The sequence below is a fragment of the Podarcis filfolensis genome (genome assembly GCF_964270895.1).
Source record: "Podarcis filfolensis genome assembly, chromosome: 9".
In the NCBI taxonomy this organism is placed as follows: Eukaryota; Metazoa; Chordata; class Lepidosauria; order Squamata; family Lacertidae; genus Podarcis; species Podarcis filfolensis.
In genome coordinates, this window is record NC_139610.1 from 69,491,412 (window position 1) to 69,514,511 (window position 23,100).

Here is a 23,100-nt window from a genome sequence, read left to right on the forward strand (position 1 = left end):
ATCACTGAGGCCCAATAGGCAGTGCTATTCCCTTGACCCTTGGTTCTAAGTAAGAAGGCAGGCAAGAGGTGATTGGCTGAGAGCATACTTAGGTCGGTAGAACAGTGCCCCATTCACCCCAAGACCCACTAGATCCTTGCACATTTCTTTCTCCACTCATTTAGTTCTTTGATGGTGCAGCATGGAGCTGCCTAGGGTCCCATATTGTAGCAGGGGAAGTTCTTCTGGACTGCAGGCTGAGAGGTTATCAACCAGAATGGACCACCCTCCTCTGCAATCCAGTATCTTCTTAGAGTTGCAGTAGTTCTGGGGTTAACTTCTTCTGAAACTGGTAAGCCTGTGATGGTGATCTCATGTATCTACAGACTGCAGTTAGGAGCCAGTGTGATGTAATGGTTAGAGTGTCAGACTAGGATATGGAAGAGCAGGGTTCAAATCCCTGCTTGGCCATGAAGCTCAGTGTGTGACCTTGAGCTGCAACAGCCTAACCCACTTTGTGGGCTTGTTGCAGGGATTGATTCAGGGTGCAGGGAGTGTTAGGATATAGTTCTGTTCCACCTTAAAAGGGAACAGGCATGACTGTTGTGTGTCACATGCCTGTTTACTTCCAGCACCTGCTGGGAACTTCCGTTTTGTATATTGCTTTTGCTTTTGCTGTTTTGCTGTAGACAAAGGGAAGCATACATGTTTTTCCTTTGTTCCTGAACTATGCTGAATAAATGCTGTAAATATGCTTACACATGTCCGCCACTTCCGTTGTGGAGATTTATTCACTCTGCTAATTAGCATGCTCAGTAGCTTCAGAAGGCTACTGAGGCTCAAGTCGCTGATTGATTGATGCTGTTCCATGACCTGGAGATTGCCCGGCTGCTGGCTGGGGGCTGGAGCCAGCTGGGGGCCTGCCTGATGTCCCCATCTCCCTGGCAGCATCCCAACAGGGAGAACCATGTACACCACTTTGAGCTCCTTAGAGAAAAAGGTGGGAGATGGAGATGGAGATGATGATGATGCCACCTATCTGACTGGGTTTTAATAAATAAATAAAATATCAATACAAGCCCACCCATAGGGGAATCCCTGCACCCCCAAAAAACAAGGAGTGAGGGAGAAGGGTTCTGATCTAGCCAAGGTCTGTGCAGAGGTGAGGAACCCCGGGAAAGTGTTTGTTTTGACACTGGCAACCCTCCCACCTGGCAGATTTTCTAGCAGTAACAAGCAGTGGTCGCAACAAGTGGCAAGACCTAAGTGCGGGGATGCAAGAAATATACAGTTAGGTGCATTTAGCTCCATTTTAGTATGGGTGTAAGACTTATGGATTAAGCCAAAGTCTTCATCAAAGCAATGGGTTTTGAGGAGAGATTTGAAGGATGAAAGAGACAAGGGGCCATGTGTTTGGCTGCCTGAGGCACAGAACGAGATGTCCTCCACATCCCACGTGCAGAACTGGCTGGACTGGCAGCTGAATTTTAATTCAGCCAAGGGAAGAGTATTTGCCTTATATGCAAAAGGTTCAATCTTTGGCATCCCCTTTTAGGGCTAGGAATGTCCCTCTATCTGAAACCCAGGAAGGCTGCTGCCAATCAAGGCTTATTCATGCTTCCTCTTGTCTTGCTGCTTCCCCTCAGGGAAAAGCACTCTTTAGCACTCAGGGGAAGCAAAGGGCAATTCAGGCTTTCCCCAGATTGTCCTTTGTTCCCATCTATCTCTAAGGAATGGGTTTCCCCTTGGAAAGGAGTGGGTGGGGCAAGAGGAAAACAACTCAGACCATGCTGTCTAGGAACAGCACAAGCAGAAGTGTGGACAAGTGGAGGGAATATAGAACTAAATGTCTTCTTCTTTTTCGGTGATCACTCGTAGCCAAGTAAGATTGTCTTCCATAAACACGGTTTTAACAATGAGTCCATAAGTGACTATGGAGGCCAATTCTGGATCCATACATCCTTCCACAGTGGGGACATTGGTTTCCAGGCGGGAGCTGATCACGGTGTGGATTTGCCAAGCGTGCCTAAAAGTACCATTGATCTGACTCAGCATAAATTTTTCCTAACAGGATCCAACTAACTTTTTATTTCCAAAGAACAATCCATGCCCTCGCCCCTGTCATTGCAGCTGTGCAATCTTTCTGCTGATGAATTGCTGCAGGAAAGCACCTTCTGGTGGTGGCTGCAGGCTTGCTGACCATTTTATCTCTTAAAAATGCTTTTGTGCCTTCAAGAAAACACACACAGCCAGTTTCGATCTGTAGTAGTAGCATCGTGACACCAAATCACAAGTGCTCTGCTTTTCCTGCTCTCTTTCTCAACATGGCATCATCTCTTGCGATCTCTCCAATTGCTGACACAGGGGTGAACCAAATTTTGCCCAGGTGCCATCTTCTGGAATTTCTGTTCAATTCTTAATTGTGCCCTATTTGTTCTTTCATGTAACTCAGCAGTAAGGAAGTTCTGACGCATTGACCTTATTACACCCCATTGGCCATTTTCTCCTAAACCACACCCACTTGCCAGATGCATACCCTCCAACATTTTGTAAGAAAAATTTGGAGCACCCCACCACCTCCATCACTCTCCTGCTCCCTCCCGCTGACCCCTTTTTTGCCTGCCCAATCACTCCCTCCTTCTCTCCCCTCTCTTACTTTCACTGTCTTTGGCCTCCTGCTCAGCAGCTTAGAGTGGCCTTGGGAACGTCGCCCTGGGCTCTGTGGCACCAGGAGACTCCGTACAGCTTAGAGCGGTCTCCTAGAAAATCTGGGCATCCCAGAATGGGATCAGAAGCCAGGGCAGGTTCTGTAAATTCAGGATGTCCCAATTGAATTGGGACACTTGAAGGGTTTGCAGGTGTGGGGCAGTGAAAGCTGTGGCTCCTTGCTGAAAGCAGATTTTTCAGCCACTTCTGATCAGCAGGACTTACAAAGTCCTTTTCCTTTGCCTTCCTGGTTTGTTTTCAAACCCTGCAGGCAAGGAAAATACTTCACCTGATGTCAGATGATTGACAATTGAGTTGCCCCTGCCCACCTTTCAAAGTGACCCATGGCAAGGCTAGGGGAGATCAGAATCTGTCCCAACCATCAGAACCACTTCCCCATCCATAATGTGACTCCTCACAAGCCAAACTATCCACTGTTCACTCTCCATGCATCTCCCTCCTTCCCTACATCACTGCCTCATTTTGACAACTCACCATTTTGTCAGAGGATGGGATTTCATGCAAACCCCAGAAATGCAGCTGAGTTCACAGAGAACAGCCAGTACAATTGCCTCCCATGCCCTTGCAGAAGCTACAATTTGCCATGATTGTTCAATACCACTGATGGCAGTGCTCCTGCTCTTTGAGAAACATACATTTTATTCTGAATTAAAGTAAAAAGAAGAATTGTTTGGTCGTTTAGTCATGTCTGACTCTTTGTGACCCCATGGACCAGAGCACGCCAGGTACTCCTGTCTTCCACTGCCTCCCGCAGTTTAGCTTCGAGAACACTATCCAACCATCTCGTCCTCTGTCATCCCCTTCTCCTTGTGCCCTCAATCTTTCCCAGCATCAGGGTCTTTTCCAGGGAGACTTCTCTTCTCATGAGGTCACCAAAGTATTGGAGCCTCAGCTTCATGATCTGTCCTTCCAGTGAGCACTCAGGGCTGATTTCCTTCAGAATGGATAGGTTTGATCTTCTTGCAGTCCATGGGACTCTCAAGAGTCTCCTCCAGCACCATAATTCAAAAGCATCCATTCTTCGGCGATCAGCCTTCTTTATGGTCCATACATCACAACTGGGAAAACCATAGCTTTAACTATACGGACCTTTGTCGGCAAGGTGTCGACAAAAAGAAGAATACTAATGACTATTAGCAGGAAGGCAAAGCCAGACTTCAAAAATATTTCAGAAGGCAATTATGTTAAACCTTATTGCCGGATATGCAGTGCAGGAGATCTAACACACCAGCTTTCTGTATGCTCAGTCCTCAAACAAACCAACTAAGTTTTTATTATTATTATTCCTTGTTTATATCATTCAGCTACTGATGCCACCTTCCCTCCACTGCTACTGTTGCTTCCTTCAACATGGATCAGCACCTATAAAGATTGCATAGGGAATGGGAGACTGCATTGAAAGCACTAACAGCAGCAGGTGGACTGCAAGACTGACACCCTATGCACACTCACATAATATAAAACCCCATTAAACACAGAGGGACTCAGGGAATAATCCCAACTGACCTCCAAAACCAATGGAACTTTACAGAGTCGCAGGACCACCAAAATATCTGCAGTTGCATGCCAAGGCCCTGTGCCCCGCAGTTCCCCAGTGATTAACGACACACAGACACAGGTATTTAGGATTATGGGCTAAAACAGGCCACAACTTTATTGGTTACAGATGTGAGTGGTTTAGCTTAGGCATTGGGTGAAACCAGACTATATCTTGACACCGGCCCGCCTGCAGGGAGTCAAACTAAGGATAAACCACCAGAAGGGGGAGCCCTATGACTCACATCAAATGGGGCACGCAAGGGGTCCCCATTCGGGTCGTGGCATGGCCCTAACCCATGCCCGGGCTTTGGACAGGATCCACACTCCCGGATCCCTTTAACGGGATACCCTTTTCGAGGAGGGGCAAGCAGAGGCTTACAACCTCCCCTCCCTTAAACAAAGGCTTACCTAATGCCTAACCACCACTAGAGCAGTTCGCTGCCAATACTCTCACATCTGCAACCAACCTCTAATGCCCTCTACCATGCTTTTCAGCCAAATATCGTTACCCATGTCGGACAGATGTACACTGTTATCGCGGAACAAGGCCTCCTTGTTGAAAGTGATGGTGGGATGCCAAATTACCCAACCATTCACAGCCGGGGCCCAGATGCCCGGCCGCAATGCTGCCCACTGCGAAAGGTGAGCGGTCATGTTGAACGTAAAAAGGAAAATGACCTCTTGCCTTGTCCACATCCTAAAGCCTTACTAACTGAAACTCTTCCATTAAGATCTGTTAAGACTGTGAAAAATGTTGGTTTCCTTTTCAATTTTTTAAACTTTTATTTTTCACTTTTAATCCCATTTTCTGCCTTCTTATTAAAATGATTGACGTTGATCATTCCGCAGTCAGAGATGGGTGATGATTAAGCCTGAAAACCTTCACGGCCCTCGGTTTAATTTGGATTTTCTTTCTCTCTTTGCAAATCCTGTCTAGCAGGATCGTTTGCTACACACATCAAAATGCTGGAAATGCAACGTATGACAGGTCTGAATGTCAGGGCTGTTTTTGTCTTTGCTTAGAAGTGTAAACAACTCTAATCTTCTTCTAAAGCAGGTAGGAGCCTGTGACTAATCAGGCAGGATTGAAATGTCAGAGTAAACATTTCTGCTTATGCTCTGCCGGCGCACTTTGTGGAACATCACCGTGCCTCTTCCTTTTAGTGATCTAGAATTTAACAAGGCATCATTGTGTTCAATACTTTGGATTTACTACTTGAAATCTTACTACTGATCCAGTCCCACTTAGCATGTCATATGATTCATAGTAATGAAGCAGCAGCTAGTTATTGTAGCTAGTATTATATAGCAGCATTGTAGCAGAAATGCTGCAAAGTACATGAATTTTGATTCTTGCAGAGCTGACATAGTATAGTGATCAAGAGCATTTATTTATTTTTATTTAATAAATTGATATACCACCCTTCATCTGAAGATCACAGGGGACTTTTCAATGTAAGAATACAAAAAGAAAATGCAAAATACACAGCATAACAGAAACAGACAGACAGAAAAAAAAATAGGCCCCCTTCAACATGAGGGTGAGCTTTATTTACTATTAGCCATGTGCTAAATCTGCTGGGGGGCGGGTTAAGGGTTGCATAAAATGCTGGTGCATATACATGTGATCAATGTGTTCAAGGGGGAAATAGTTTATTTTTTTACCTTTGATTTTTGTTCTTAAGATTGTGTTCATTTCACCTTCCATCTGTTTGAATTTCATTTACTCATCAAACTCCAAAAGAACCTGCTTTTCAGTCTATGTTCAAGTAACTGTATGTATCCCTAGCTAGAGAAATTCAGGGAAATGTGAATTTCAAAAGACACCTATGTTTTTGTTTGTGTATTGTTTCAGAAACTGCAAATTGGTTAGATTTGCCTTTAAATGTAAAAGGAATCAAAATTCTCTCCCATCCCGAGAATAAAGTTGCATAGCATTTTCATTGTACTGTGAATAAGTGCTGGAACCTATCAGTAACCTGTAGATCAGAAGATAGTTGGACTACAACTCCCATTAGCATCAGCCATAATGGCCAATTTTCAGGGATGATGGGAGTTGTAGGCCCACAACATCTGGAGGGCACCACATCGCCTACCCCTGCTGTAAAAGGACACCAGAAGAAGGAATCTGAAAACTGGCAAACATCACAATTTTGAAAAATAATGTTAGAAATTCCCCAAGTTTAACCCAAAGACAAATGGAATAGAAGGTGGAAAAGGTGAAGTTCACTCCTTGCCATGAGAGCTGAGTGTACCATGCAGTAACTTTATCCATCCTCAAGCCACACAAACGGGCCAGTTCATGGGGGCGGGTTAATTTACGATGTGATGAATCTCGCTTACATGGTCAGCTGTGTTTTTCAGTACACCTGAGGGGGTGTTGATTTGGCATACCCTCAGGGAACATAACATATGGACCAACTATCAATTCAACATCTTTCAGCTATCCCTTCCCTAGGCAGAATTGCTTCCAGGCAGACTTTGACGCTGACAATCTGTTTTTACAAGTTGATGCACATCCAAAGTTACTAGTAATTTTTCAATTTTGGCTGTCATTTTGAGTGTGTACATCGACCAGAATACTGCATCTTATCTGTCCTTCCACTAAAGCTATTTATTACTTCTCCTTTATTGTCACACTCTTTCAAAGACAAGCGAAACAGCAGCAACCTGAAGATACTTTGGGCTGGAACCTCTACCCACTTACCTGGGAGTAAGCCTTTTGGAACTCACTGAGATTTACTTTTTGGTAGATATGGCCTGGCCTGGATAATTAGGCTCTGCAGCTTGGATAGCTCGGATCGTCCAACTGCAGGAGTAGTTTAATATTACTGGGAACTTATGGGTGAAAATTCATTATTGTGGTCTGGGAGCATTTTTTTTTTAAAAGAGAACAAAGAAAGTAAAGAAAATGCAGATTCATTTCTACATGGGGTATCACTTTTTGGAGACTAATATTTCAAGTTTGGCATTCTGAAAACAGCTGCCAAAGATTTGGCTGAGCCCATTCTGTAGCTAATATTTATATTGTGGTGACTTGACTTAGTTTTATTTCTTTATACTTGGTTTCATTTTGAAGGGTTCCCCCTCCACACATACTTCTAGATATTTCTTTTTTATATATATAAATATTTATTAGATTTTCCATTTTTATGCAAACACAAAAAGAAAAAGGAAAAGAAAAATATTAAAAACAAGTCAATTTCAGTAACAATTTTTCAATAACATGTTTCTTTGACTTCCTCATACCTCCCCTTCTTGTTTTCTATTTCAAATTGTTAATCCAGCAAATCCTAATCTCTTAACATTTCTTTTAATTAACACCTTATTTCCCAATCAACTTTTTAAATTTTATGACTTAAACAATTTTAATCCCTATTATCTTTATCCTAGCAGCTAGAAACCACAAAAATTCAATCCAGCATCTTTTCAGAGTTCATTAATTTTGTAATATTTCTGTAAATAATCCTTAAATTTCTTCCAATCTTCTTCTGCCGACTCTTCTCCCTGGTCGCGGATTCTGCCAGTCATTTCTGCCAGTCCCATACAGTCGATCAACTTCATCTGCCATTCCTCCAGAGTGGGTAGATCTTGAGTCTTCCAGTGCTTTGCTATAAGTATTCTTGCTGCCGTTGTAGCATACATAAAAAAAGTTCTGTCCTTCTTTGGCACCAAATGGCCGACTATGCCCAAGAGAAAAGCCTCTGGTTTTTTCAAGAAGGTATACTTAAATACCTTTTTCATTTCATTATAAATCATTTCCTAGAAAGCCTTAATCTTTGGGCACGTCCACCAAAGGTGAAAGAATGTACCTTCAACCTCCTTACATTTCCAACATTTATTATCGGGCAAATGATATATTTTTGCAAGCTTGACTGGGGTCATGTACCACCTGTATATCATTTTCATAATATTCTCTCTTAAGGCATTACATGCCGTAAATTTCATACCTGTGGTCCATAACTGTTCCCAGTCAGCAAACATAATGTTGTGTCCAACATCTTGTGCCCATTTAATCATAGCTGACTTAACCGTTTCATCCTGTGTATTCCATTTCAGCAGCAAGTTATACATTTTTGACATAATCTTAGTTTTAGGTTCTAGCACTTCTGTTTCTAATTTAGATTTTTCCACCTGGAAGCCAATTTTCTTGTCCAAATTGTAAGCCTCCCTTATCTGAAAATAATGGAGCCAGTCTCGCACTTTATTTTTTAGTTTCTCAAAGCTCTGCAATCTCAGTCTATCTCCTTCTTGTTCCAAAATTTCCCAATATTTTGGCCATTTGGCCTCCATATTGAGCTTTTTCTGGGCTTTCGCTTCCATTGGTGACAACCACCTTGGGGTCTTATTTTCCAGTAAATCCTTGTATCTGATCCAAACATTAAACAAAGATCTCCTAACAATGTGATTTTTAAATGCTTTATGAGCTTTAACCTTATCATACCACAGATATGCATGCCATCCAAAAACATTGTTAAAACCTTCTAAGTCCAAAATGTCTGTGTTTTCAAGAAGCAGCCAGTCTTTCAACCAGCAGAATGCTGCTGATTCATAGTACAGTCTGAAGTCTGGCAGGGCAAAGCCACCCCTTTCTTTTGCATCAGTTAAAATCTTATATTTTATCCTGGGTTTCTTGCCCTGCCAGACAAATTTAGAAATATCTTTCTGCCACTTCTTAAAACAGTCCATTTTGTCCACGATTTGTAATGTTTGAAACAAAAATAACATTTTAGGCAATACATTCATCTTTATAGCTGCTATTCGACCCATCAAGGAAAGCTTCAAGTTTGACCATATTTCGAGGTCTTTTTTCACTTCTGACCAGCATTTCTCATAATTATTTTTAAATAAGTTCCCATTTTTAGAAGTCATATTGATCCCCAGATATTTCACTTTCTTCACCACAGTCAGACCTGTTTCATTCTGAAATTTCTCTTTTTCAAACAATGTCAAATTTTTCTCTAAAACCTTAGTTTTGGTCTTGTTCAGTTTAAATCCTGCCACCTGACCAAATTCTTGAATTAATTCTAAAACTCTTTTGGTACTAGATTCTGGCTCCTGTAACGTCAAAACTAGGTCATCTGCAAATGCTCTCAATTTGTACTGTTTAGCTCCGACCTGTATGCCTTTAACCAACCGGTCCCTTCTAATCATATTCAGCAAAACCTCCAGGACCGATATAAAAAGTAAAGGGGAAATTGGGCACCCTTGTCGTGTCCCTTTTTCAATCTTAAATTGCTCCGAAACTACATTATTTACAATTAATTTGGCCTTTTGTTCAGAATATATTGCACTTATACCATTTTCAAAACCTTGGCCTACCCCCCTACCCTGTAAGTTCTTTTTCATAAAACTCCAAGAAATGTTGTCAAAGGCTTTCTCCACGTCCACAAATATCAGAACAGCTTTAGTATTTATGTTCACATCTAACTTTTCCAAAATATCAATTACATTCCTCAAGTTGTCCGATATGTGTCTTCCCGGCAGAAAGCCCGCTTGGTCCTTATGTATCTCTTCAATCAATACTCTTTTCAATCTCTTGGCCAAAATATCAGCAAAGATTTTGTAATCCACATTTAATAAGGATATGGGACGGTAGTTTTTAAGTTGGGTCTTTTCAGTCTCTGTTTTCGGTATAAGTGTAATGTAGGCCTCTTTCGACGATTCTGGTGCCCTTTTCCCTTCTAGAATCTCGTTGCAGACTTCCTTCAGAGGTTGGATTAACCAGTTCCTCAGAGATCTATAGTATCTGGAAGTCAACCCATCCGGTCCCGGAGATTTGCCCAATTGCATATTTAAAATGGCACCTTCTATCTCCTGATCTGTTATTTTACAGTTCAAGAGTACTTTACTTTCCTGTGAAATTTTTTGTAATCCATTTTTTCAAAAATCCATCAATGTCCCTTTCGTTCTGTGGCCCTTGTGTGTATAATTGCTTGAAATACTTCTGGAAACAGTTTCTGATCTCATTTGGATTATTTATATCTTTCCCTTCTACTTCCAGGTTTGTGATTGTATTTAATTTTTGTCTTTTTTTCAGTTGCCAAGCCAGTAACTTCCCACATTTGTCCGCCGATTCAAATCTCTTTTGTCTCATTTGTTTAATTTTCCATTCTATTTCCTGATTCATCAATTCCATATATTGTATTTGATAGACCTTTATTTCTCTCAGGATCTCTTGTGACTTTGGCTTGGCTCTCAATTTTTTCTCACCTTCTTTAATTTTCTCCAAAATTTTATCTTTTTTCTCATTTTGCCTTCTCTTTTTTAATGCATTCTGTTGTATCAAAACCCCTCTCATCACGGCTTTACTAGCATCCCAGATTACTCTTTTCTCCACATCTGTTGGCAAATTTAATTCAAAGTAGTCTTTTAGAGTCTTTTGGGCCTTGTTGTATACTTCTTCATCTCTAAATAAGGTCTCATTCATCCTCCATCTGAAGGTACCGGTTGTTGTTGGCTTCATCTCCATCTTTGCAGCATTATGGTGGAGGAAGTTTTAGGGCAGATTTCCACTTTTTTTTATCTTTGATGCCATTCCTCTAGTAATCCAAATTTGGTCAATTCTGGTCCATGTCATCTTGGCTTCAGAGAAGAATGTTCCCTCTCTCTCCAAGGGGTTCTTAGTTCTCCAAATATCAATCAAGTCCATATTATCAGTCATTTCAAAGAAAGTTTTTGGTAGTCTACCATCTTTGGTGACTACCTGTTTTTGCGCCTTGTCCATATTGGTGGATACAACTCCATTCATGTCCCCCAACATACTTCTAGATATTTCAGATAGATAGATTAGCACTAATTCTTTCTTGAATTGCTTCATCCCACATCATATGGAGAAGCAGGGCAGTGGGAGTACACTTGCACCCATCACAGATCCAACACCGGCAGATGAAGGATCACTGTGAGGAACACTCAATCCACCCAGATCTTGGTAGTGGGAGAGAAAGCCTCACCTGACTATGGATCTTGTTCCTTATTGAAACTTCAAATCTATAAAACATCTCCATCCCTGAAAAGGATACATGATTGGCAGTTTATGAATTACTCACCTAAAGAGGCATGTCGAGATGGATATATTTCTGTCTGGTGAAATATCAGATTAGTTTTGAAGGAACTAAAAAAAGGATCTCAGTAAGACTAACGAAAAGGATTGGTGTGAGCTCTACCACATATGTCTAGATCTGTCATGTATGTATTGTGCATGTTCAATTGATATGGCTCAGTTGGTAGAGCATGAGACTTTTCATCTTATGATCATGGGTTTGAGCCCCATGTTGGGCGAAAGATTCACAATTACCGTATTTTTTGCTCTATAAGACTCACCTTTTCCTTCCTAAAAAGGGAGGGGAAATGTGTGTGCATCTTATGGAGTGAATGCAGGCTGCACAGCTATCCCAGAACCCAGAACAGCAAGAGGGATTGCTGCTTTTACTGGCTTCTGAGACTCAAAATATTATTTTTCTTGTTTTCCTCCTCTAAGAACTAGGTGTGTCTTGTGGTTTGGTGCGTCTTATAGAGCGGAAAATACGGTGTATGATTCTTTGATTCTATTCTGTCCTTTTCTGTGCTTAGGAACCTGCCAGGAGGCAACAAGTGGAATTTGTGGCTTGCTCCCTCATGTGGTGAGGCACAGAAATGCAGGTAGCGGCATCTCTAAGAGGTTCCCTCAAGGCCTTGTATTGACTCTACCAACTTAGGCTCTTTCCTCTTAGACAGGAAAGAGTATAAGAAATCTTGTTTGAGCTCATTCCTGCTACAGCAACAGGGTCTTCCTGAGCTATAGCATATTGCTGTACAGTGGTACCTCGGGTTACTGACGCTTCACGTTATGTGTTCTCGGGTTGCGCACCGCACCGAACCCAGAAGTACTGGAACGGGTTACTTCCAGGTTTGGGCACTCATGCATGCATAGAAGCGTTAAATTGTGCTTTATGCATGCACAGAAGCACCAAATTGCGACCCACACATGTGCAGACGTGGCGCTGTGGGTTGCGAACACCACGGGTTTGCAAACGTGCCTCCTGCACGGATCATGTTCACAACCCGAGGTTCCACTGCATTCTTTCATTGTCCTTTGGTCTTGTCTTCTAGTGTATTCTTTGTTCCTGCCTTCAAGGAGTAAGCCTAGATCTGGCATTTTGGCTCACCCCAGACTCCTGCCCACAGACCAGCTCTGTGAGTGCCATGTTGTTTAGTCATTTAGTCATGTCCGACTCTTCGTGACCCCATGGACCAGAGCATGCCAGGCACTCCTGTCTTCCACTGCCTCCCACAGGTTGGTCAAACTCAAGCTGGTAGCACTGTCCAACCATCTCGCCCTCTGTCGTCCCCTTCTCCTTGTGCCCTCAATCTTTCCCAACATCAGGGTCTTTTCCAGGGAGTCTTCTCTTCTCATGAGGTGGCCAAAGTATTGGAGCCTCAGCTTCACGATCTGTCCTTCCAATGAGCACTCAGGGCTGATTTCCTTAAGAATGGATAGGTTGGATTTTCTTGCAGTCCATGGGACTCTCAAGAGTCTCCTCCAGCACCATAATTCAAAAGCATCAATTCTTCGGCGATCAGCCTTCTTTATGGTCCAGCTCTCACTTCCATACATCACTACTGGGAAAACCATGGCTTTAACTATACAGACCTTTGTTGGCAAGGTGATGTCTCTGCTTTTTAAGATGCTGTCTAGGTTTGCCATCGCCTTTCTCCCAAGGAGCAGGCGTCTTTTAATTTCGTGACTGCTGTCACCATCTGCAGTGATCATAGAGCCCAAGAAAGTAAAATCTCTCACTGCCTCCATTTCTTGCCCTTCTATTTGCCAGGAGGTGATGGGCCCAGTGGCCATGATCTCCGAAAACAAGAAAACGAAGATCGTGAGTACCATACCCAACTGCCAACCAAACCCAAAACCACAGTCTTCATTTGAAGCACCTTCTGTGTTTCCATTATTTATGCCAGGTCAAGCAACTTCTGGGTGAAATGCCACCACAGCTATGCTTTTCAGCTGACTGAAGAACCGAGAGAGAAAGAGAGAGAGATATCAGAAGATGGCATAGAGTGAAAGTTGTACAAAAGTGGCATAGAGTATGGATCTTCTAGCCAGAGGCACCTTCAAACGCAAATTGACTTTCCTCTCTTTGTTTGAAAGAAATGGGAATGCGCATGAGGATCTTTCAAGCTGAGCTAAGGGCTGAGACAATCATTTCTCCATTTCCCTCTGGGTGCAAAATCTACCCAAATGGCATGACATTGTATCTCAGAGTTAGATGGAGTGATGTTCATAAAAGCAAGAGGTTGAAGGTTGGGGAATGGCAAGGGGGCCATGATGTACAACTTGAAAGTACGTTGCCTCTTAGAAAGTCACTCAGGAGCAGAGTTGGGGCATTTGAACATATCTGATCAATTTTGAAATGTCACCTCTCTGTTCGGGCTGCATTCTTTCTTTTTCAGCTGTGCGGTTTAAGTGCACTTGAAATGGGGTGATGTATGGAATAAGGTTAGGACAGAGCACATGTAACTGGTAGAAGCAAAGAGGTATTGTAACCTCTGGTGCATTAGTCTGAAGAAGGGCACAACTAAAACAACTTATCCAATGGGAGGACATTTGCAGTGGTACAAAAAAGAAAAACCTCACACACCACAACAACCACCCCTTTATCAACATTTTTGACAATGTGTGTTGAAAGCTTTTTCTATCCATTTATTCCCCTGCCACCCATTTGCTCTCAGTGGAACTGTTGCATATTCAAATATGGCTACAAGGTTTCATGGTAGGATCTCATTAACTACAGGACCCCTGGCTCTGGCCGTGATTGTCCATGAGACTAAAATCAGGTAGAACGATGGTCCGTTGAGCAGAGGGGAGCATATTACACCCTGGTTGGGTCTTGCAGCCCCACACGACAGAGCAGTGGAGCTGTGGATGCAATGGTGGCTAAGCTATTCCACCAAGCCCTGTTGCTGCTGGCCAGCAGTTTGTTAGGCAACCTTAAGTCTCCTGTGAATGAGCCAGCAGAAAGGAAGTCTCTTTTGTAGGGGATTAAAATACAACAACGAGAAATTGGAGGACAGGTGTTTGGCACAATGCTAACTGGGCCTATTAGCCTTTTAAGAACATCAGAAGAGCCTGCTGGACCAGGTCAATGGTCCCTATAGTGCACATCCTGTTCTCACAGTGGCCAATCAGATCCCTATGGGAAACCTACAAGCATGAGAACACTCCCCCATCCTGAGGTTTCCAGCAAATGGTACCCAGAGGCATTACTGCCTCCAACTGTGGATGAAGAACATTACTATAATGTCTAGTAGCCATTGGGAACCTCATCCTCCAACGATGATGATGATGTTGTTATTATTTAAACACTGCCCATCTGGCTGGGCTGCTCCAGCCACTCTGGGCATCTGCCAGCACATATAAAAACATAATAAAACACCAAGCTTTAAAAACACCCTGATACAGGGCTGTCTTCAGGTGTCTTCTAAAAGTTGTGTAGTTCTTTATCTCCTTGACATCTGATGGGAGGGCATTCCATGGGGAGGATGCCACTACCAGGAAGGCCCTCTGTCTGGTTCCCTGTAACTTGGCTTCTCACAGTGAGGGAACCACCAGAAGGCCCTCAGTGCTGGATCTCAGTGTCCGGGCTAGATGATGGGGTTGGAGACGCTCCTTCAGGTATACAGAGTCAAGGCCATTGAGAGCTTTAAAGGTCAGCACTAACACTTTGAATTATGCTCTGAAACATACCAGGAGCTGGTGATGATCCTTTAGAACCAGTGTTATAGGGTCCTGGTGGCCACTCCCAGTCTAGCTACTGCTTTCTGGATTAGTTGTAGTTTCCAAGTCACCTTCAAAGGTAGTCCCACATAGAGTGCATCGCAGTAGTCAAAGCAGGAGGTAACCAGAGCATGTACTACTCTGGCAAGGCAGTGCGTGGGCAGGTAGGGTCTCATCTGGCTAATCTTTGTCTAATCTTATTTTAAAGCCATCCAGGTTGGTGGCCATTGCTACCTCCTCTGAGAGTGAGTTTGCTAGTCTAACTATGTGCTCAGTGAAGAAGTACTTTCTTTTATCTGTCTTCTTGGTCTGATTCAGCGGGACTTTGTCTTATATCCATCACTTTCACTTGGGAATATATTGGCATTCAGCACAGTCCTTAATGCAAGAGGGTTGCCAGTGATTATCTTCAACCTCCAAGCCTTCTTGTGCTGCCACAATCCTAAATTAGCAATTTCCCAGTCATGTGTGCACATTTGATTACCCCTTCCTATGCAACATCTGTTCATTTGTCATTCTGGCTTCAGATTTGATTGATTTCAACTAATTTTCCTCCCTAATCCCATCAAGAAAGTGAGTTCATTTCATTCTAACCTCATAGGCATTTGCAATCATTCCCAGCATCCTATTAGCTGGGAATTCAGTGAAAATACCTATCATTGACCCCCTGTTTGAAGACTCTCCTGAGATCCCCTCCTTTGAAATCCTAGAAAGATTAATCATTGCTTTCCATATTTGGGCCTGTTTATTTTTAAAGTCAATTTTAGGTCCATTGTAAAGTAGTTTCATCTAAAGCGGGGAGAAAAATCATTGGGAAATTAATCTAGTGTTTTGCAATTAACCTCTAAATACTCAAGAAGAGTCTTAAGCAAGATCTATCATTGCTGAACAATGATTTATTGGTGTAGGATCGTCAGATTTGGAAAAAAGAAAGGTCTTCTGTAGGACTGAGATGCAGAATGTATATGAAGTTTCTGCATTTCCTAATTTTTAAAGAAAAATATACCTAAAAAGTTTCAATCTTGAATGTTATGACATATCACAGTCACAATCTGGGAGAACTTTGGGGGTATCCTATAGCTAAAACTTAATGTTTTAATTCGTACTTCTTGTCTGCGTATACAGAAGCTCACCTGTTGCAATGTTTGGAAAATATGTACCATACCAGATTGGCAAAACCATCACAAATTATATGACCCTATGCATGTGTTCAAGAGAAAATGTGAGGGCTCAAATTGGGGAGTGGTTGTACACACTGCCCCCAATTTCTGCCGGTGTACTGGGTGTGCATGCTCAAGGTGGTAAGGTCTGAGTGGGGCTTGTACGTGTGTTCAGCTGAACATATAAACTTACCTTCATGACCGTGAGTTCTCATAGTGCAGGGTTCTCTATCATAGCAAGGTTTGCAATGCTGTTCAGCTGAACCGCCTTACCAGCCCAATTCAGATCTTTCCACTTAATGCAAGAAAGCTGAGCTTGGAGTGAATGTGTCCAGTGCTTGCACGCTCACTCCCTTTCCTTAGCGCAAGCCCTTGAACATGCTTTTGAATACTTGAATAGAACTACGGAGCCTATACCTCCTGCATCTCCCCAATGGTCTTCAAAGCCCAAGGGCATCTCATAGCATCAGAGACCACCTGGTGAGGCCCTTACTTGCTCAGGGCCCTTCCGATCATTAGATTCCCTCTGTTTCTGTCTTTTATGTCATACTGCAACTTGCATTTCAACTTCAAAGGGTCCTACCTTCCTTCTCCCACATCTACTTCCACCCCATCTTTCCTTGCCATCATCAAGACTAACCTCAACTAAGTTGGAGCTGGTTGAGAAAGAACCGCTAGACATGTTGCAGCAGTAGGGTGGAGAAGGAAGATCTCAAACACAGAAGTCCTCCCGGACTCCATTCATCAGCCAGTAGGGTTGTTTACAGTTGAACACTTCCTAAGCATAGATATGGTATTGTAGCTGAGTAACAAGGAAAGTTGCTTTCCTTAATCTGGTTTTTCCACTTGATAGACTACACACTCAGAAAATCAGGCTCCTGGGTAAGCCCTTCACACATTCTGTCTTACCTGCCTATTATAGCACTTTGTAATCTTACTTTATTTTTACAAAAGCACAGCAGGGAAGTCTTGCTACAGTTGACTATGAAGGCCTGGCATGATGTGAAAAAGAAGAATGGGAAAATGGTTACTTCAGTCAGCCTCCAGTCAGCACTTTAGAATTTCCACAGCCTTCTTGGGTTCTGAGGACAGAAAGAAAAGGCAGAACTGTGTGTCCTCAGCATACGCATGACACGCATCCCAAAACTTCAGTTGACTTCTCCTAGCAGTTTCATGTAACATTAAACAACGGGGGGGGGGCAGGAGGACAAAATAGACCCCTGTGGAACCCCACCAGCTATTGGCCATGGGGCAGAGCAAAAATCGTTCAGCACTACCTTCTGAGTGGGACCATCCAAGAAGGACTAGAATCATATTTCTGTCTCGTAAGCAGTTTGACCCCAGACTAGAATGGACCTAAGTAATTACTATTATCCAAAAACACCTGGAGTTGACAGAGCAGGTGGCAGCCTCAAAAAGACAAATTTGCCCATGATGTTTTACTGTGCTTGATGTTTTTAATTTGTTGGAAGTCGCCCAGAGTGGTTGGGGCAGCCCAGTCGGAAGGGAAGAATATAAATAAGACACAGTATTAATATAGTGATATATCTTCATTACCACCATCTAGCATGCAGCAAATGACAGTGATCCAGAAACAAATGGGTGTTAAGACATATGAAGGTTGTTAGGAGACCCCTATCCTCCCCTCAATTCACAGAGTGGTTTAACAGTCAATTTTTCTTCACAACGAACTCTGGGAATTGCAGCTCATGAAAGAAATGGAGGTCTCCTGACAACTCTTAGAACTCTTTAGAAACTACAGCTCCCATAATTCTTTGGGGGAAGCCACCACTGTTCAAAGTGGTATCACAGTGTTTTAGACACATGGTAGGAAGGTGGACTCAGCCTGACACACTGTGATTCAGTTTCATCAGTTTAGTGTTTGTGAAATGAACTTTGGCAGGGAGAACCTACACACACACACCCTTCTTTAGAACTTTTGAGAAATGATTCACCAATTCCGACATTTCACACTGAGTGTTACAAGGAATGGAAATGACAAGGGTATTGAAATCATGTACAAAGATGACTTTGTAAATACCCATCTCGGGAGTGAATGTTGAGATTTGTCATTATGTTCTAGCAAAGCAGGGAGCATGCACACAGTGTGGTTTGAGCACGAAAGGTGACTGTTTTATTTAGGGGGTGGGGGGAACCGGTAATGAGTTTGAAAATAATGGTGGCATAATTGTTGCAAAATTGGTCTATTAAAATGATTTATGCTCATTACACTAGCTCAAATTGTTTTTAAATGAGGCATTTGGGGGTTCTATTCATTGTCTCTTGTCTAATTTTAAAAGGCATCGCAGATACCTCAAAGCAGAAAATGAGGTGGGGAGGGTATGGAATGCAAACGGAGTATCGACAATCCTGGCCCGATTTCATGGGCATAATTGAGATGTACAGATTTCTGTCGGATTCCTTCAGTGCAAGCTACCAACACACCATCCCCCTCTCTGTGCTGAAAAATGTGTGCTTTGTCTCAGATTAATCACAAAGCAGTTTAAGGGAAAGAATGTGATGCTTCTCAACAGAAACTGAATTAAAATCAAGCAAGATCACCTATATATGCCCTCTTGATCACTTCAGTATGCGGAACTGTCAATGGAATCCCCATTCCACTTTTGAGAGAAATTGATAATTTCAGTTGTTAGTCATATCGGCCTCTCTATGGACCTCGGTTGGTCGCCGCTGAGGGGCCTGGTAGGAATTTTTCCACTTGGCAAATTGGCTCTGGCCATTTGGTTTTTGCCTGACTCATAGCAATCGTAACAACTTTTGTAAGGTTTGGCGGTTAGACATTGGTAAAACCTGGTTTGGGGGAGGCGAAGTGTGGCCATCACCTGCCCCTCCATTCAAAAGGGTATTCGGCTAAAGGAATCTGGGGGTTGTGGTTGCTGTCCGAAGCCTGAGTGGAGGCTAGGGCCATGGCACAACCTTCCAGTGACTCTGGGGGGAGCTCCGAGTTTATGTACTCCCCCTACTGGTGGTTAACCCTGGTGAGACTTCCTGCATAGCGGGCAGGAGTCAGATATACAGTGGTACCTTGGGTTACATACGCTTCAGGTTACAGACTCTGCTAACCCAGAAATAGTGCTTCAGGTTAAGAACTTTGCTTCAGGATGAGAACAGAAATTGTTCTCCGGCAGCGTGGCAGCAGCAGGAGGCCCCATTAGCTAAAGTTGTGCTTCAGGTTAAGAACAGGTTCAGGTTAAGTATGGACCTCCGGAACGAATTAAGTACTTAACCCGAGGTACCACTGTAGTTGGTTCAGTTCCAATGCCTAAACCAATTCCACTCACTGTCTGTAACCAATAAAGTTGTGTCCTAAATTTTGCCCACTAAACTTATATACCTTGTCAACATGTTATTATTCAACATAGGAAGGAGGCCTCGGGGTCTTGACACACAAATACATATTTGTTTAGACAAACCTACCCAGATATGTAGTATGTTGACGTGTGTTTTAATATGCTTTCTTTTAAAAAAATAATTCAAATGTTTTAAAGTCCCGGAATCAGGAAAGGCTTCTGATTTGATGCCGGAATGTCCCTATTTCCACCGCCAGTGCCACTACTGCCAAGCTCTGGGAGAAGGATGAGCTGGCACTTGACCTGAGTGGCGGCGGTGGTGGTGGCGAATGGGCATCCCATTGCCTCTCCATGGCTGCTGCTGCTGGCCTCCTCCCTTGGGCAGCTCATAGTGGCTGCTGGAGAGTGGGCAAGGAGGAAGAGGAGAAGCTGTGGTCGCAGAGGCCCAGCTCTGTGTGACACGCCAGCTCTGAGGGGCAGGCAAAGGTCAGGGCCGCCCTGGGAGGAAAGAAAGGGGGAGTGGATCAGAACACAAGGAGTCTTGATTTTTATATATTCAGTGGTACCTTGGGTTACAGACTCTTCAGGTTACAGACGCTTCAGGTTACAGACTCCGCTAACCCAGAAATAGTTAAGAACTCTCGGGTTAAGAACTTTGCTTCAGGATGAGAACAGATATTGCACGGCGGTGGCAGCAGGAGGCCCCATTAGCTAAAGTGGTGCTTCAGGTTAAGAACAGTTTCAGGTTAAGAACGGAACTCCAGAACGAATTAAGTACTTAACCTGAGGTACCACTGTATATATAAAATGTTGTAGTGGTGGAGGAAATGCTCTGCTAGGGCAAGGAGATGGGTGGTCAAGAAGTGTCAGTTGGGTGGGAAAGTGAGAAATGTCTCCATTTTCATCTGAGAAATGTTGGAGGGTATTTATGTTTTGCCTCCACTGTCAATATACCTTTGAATGCCAGTCCCATGGAATCGCAAGGAGGGAGACTTGTTGCAGTTAGGTTCTGCTTTTGGACTTCTCAGAGGTATCTGGCTGCCCAAGTGAGAAGATGATACTGGACTGGATAGGCTTTGGCTTGATGTACAGCCAACTCTTCTCAGGTTATGTTCGACAATAGAACACAACATTAAAAATCCAATAAAGATTGTGTTCAATTTAGTCCAAAAGTTGGTTTCAGCTCTACAAAGCCCAAGCAAACTCCGCAAGCCACTTATTACCCCTCCCATAGCTCCTAAACTCTTTCAAACTATTTGCTGTTATATTTTTATACCCAGGCTTCATAACAAGTAATGTGAAACTGAAAATAGAGAGGCTCTTTTTATAGTGAGATCAGCATCGCCTCGGCATACTTTGAAATGACTTCACAAATCCACTGCCAAGGAACGTACATGCTGTATCGCTCTCTGGAGTTGATTCCCCACTAGGGACAGATATTCTCTGCAGAGGGAATGTCCTTGGGTAGTTTTTAAAATGCTTAAATGCTTTTTTTTTTTTTAAGTCAGTTATGGATTGGGAGATCATTTGCGTTGAAACAGAGGGAAAGTATCAAAGCAGATCCAAATAAAATACAGCACAGAGTGAGCCATTCATTTATTAATAAGAATATTTTTAATGGATTCCCCCCGCCCCCGCGCTATGCATGAAGGCTGTCCTTATGCAACATCCCTGCTAGGAGATTGAGAACAATATCTGTGTTTGGCAAAATACAGACAGTTGTGTAAGTTAGGGTTGCCATACGTCCAGAATTTCTTGGACATATCCAGAATACCATAGTCGGTAGCAGTGCCTGGGCAGAAATCACTAAAATGTCCATGAAAATTCGGACATATGGCAATCCATGTCGGCAGTGTTGTTTTTGGTGAAAATGCTCAGTAACTTTGGCCAAAAAAGCCCACCAACTTTTCTGTCCGGATTTTCACTGTTTGAAACATGGGAACCCTAGTTAAATGTCAATATTTGAGTTTCTTTAAAAACAAAAAACAAAACCAAAAACATTTTTATTAATTTTCCAATTAAAAACATCCAATTAATATACCCAATCATAATAATCCAGTTAAAATAAAAAAACTAAAATAAAAAGACCAAATTATAATACAAATTATAATTACTGATTTTTCAGAGCTCCCCACAGTCTAAACCTCTGAAACATATCTCCACATCTCAGTCCTGCCTCTCCTCATTGTTCCCATATTTTCCATATCTCGATTTTAACGCTTTAGATATATTTGAGTTTCTAATATTGAAACTAAGGGCAGAAATTTCTGAAACCAAACCAAGTGTCTGTCAGCTTCACTCCATGATAGCTTTCCAACATCGGGACCATTGACAAGAGGCCCCCAGACCTTCTCCTCTTCTTCACAATTGCATCCTTCTTGCTTGTCCACCCACCTTTTGCTCTGGCCCAGGCAAACTGAGTTGGAGAGAAGGTGGGGTACAGTAGTTGGAGCTTCCTGCTTGCTCATTGGCTGTCCTCCTGGCAAGGAAGCAGGTGGTAGCAGTGATGCGGTAGAGGAGGTGCAGCAGCTGGTGATAATGGCAGTGAGGTGGCAGCCTCACTGAGGGAGAGGGGCCCACGGAGGTCGAGTTGACCAAAAGTCTCCTCAAACCTGTAGCCAACACAGTCACGGGCACAAGCTCCATTCTTACTGATTTATTTTGGTGCTGTGGGTTAAACCACAGAGCCTAGGTCTTGCCAATCAGAAGGTCCGCGGTTCAAATCCCCGCAACGGGGTGAGCTCCCGTTGCTCGGCCCCTGCTCCTGCCAACCTAGCAGTTCGAAAGCATGTCAAAGTGCAAGTAGATAAATAGGTACCACTCTGGCAGGAAGGTAAATGGTGTTTCCATGCACTGCTCTGGTTCACCAGAAGTGGCTTAGTCATGCTGGCCACATGACCCGGAAGCTGTATGCCAGCTCCCTCGGCCAATAAAGTAAGATGAGCACCGCAACCCCAGAGTCGGCCACGACTGCACCTAATGGTCAGGGGTCCCTTTACCTTTACCTTTACCCCAATGGAGGACCCATGACAGCTCATACCATGAATTACAACATATACATGCCTGTGAAGTGGTGGGACTGAGAGAAAGGCCTCCCCAGAGTATCTCAAAGCCCAGACAGGTTCATATAAGGAGGTGTAGTCCATCAGATAGCCTGGACCCAGGATGTATAGGGCATTCTAAAATATCTTATGTGAGTCATTCATATGACTGGCTCAGTTTCTTTGGTGTAGGTGTGGCTTGCATATGGCTATAGACCAGTTGATTTCTTGACTCATTTCCCATGGTTCCAAAATCTCTGACAGGGCTGGGGAACCTATAGCCAACTACGTATTGTTGGGCTCTCAACTTGCTGTGAACTTGTCTGAAGCAAAATGTGCATCTCTATGAGGTGCCACAGGCAAAGCAAGGGCATTCCAAATCTTCTCATGGCATCTTGGTATCTCAAACACCCCAAAAAATAAAAATAAAAAACCTGCTGTGGACAAGCCATTTTTTACCAGCAAAACTAATGTCTCCGATCTTATTAGATTTTTTAAAAAATCAACAAACAAACATATTAATGTAGAAATAGAGGAGCACTACAAGCAAAACACGAGAAAATTACATGGAAATAGATTCA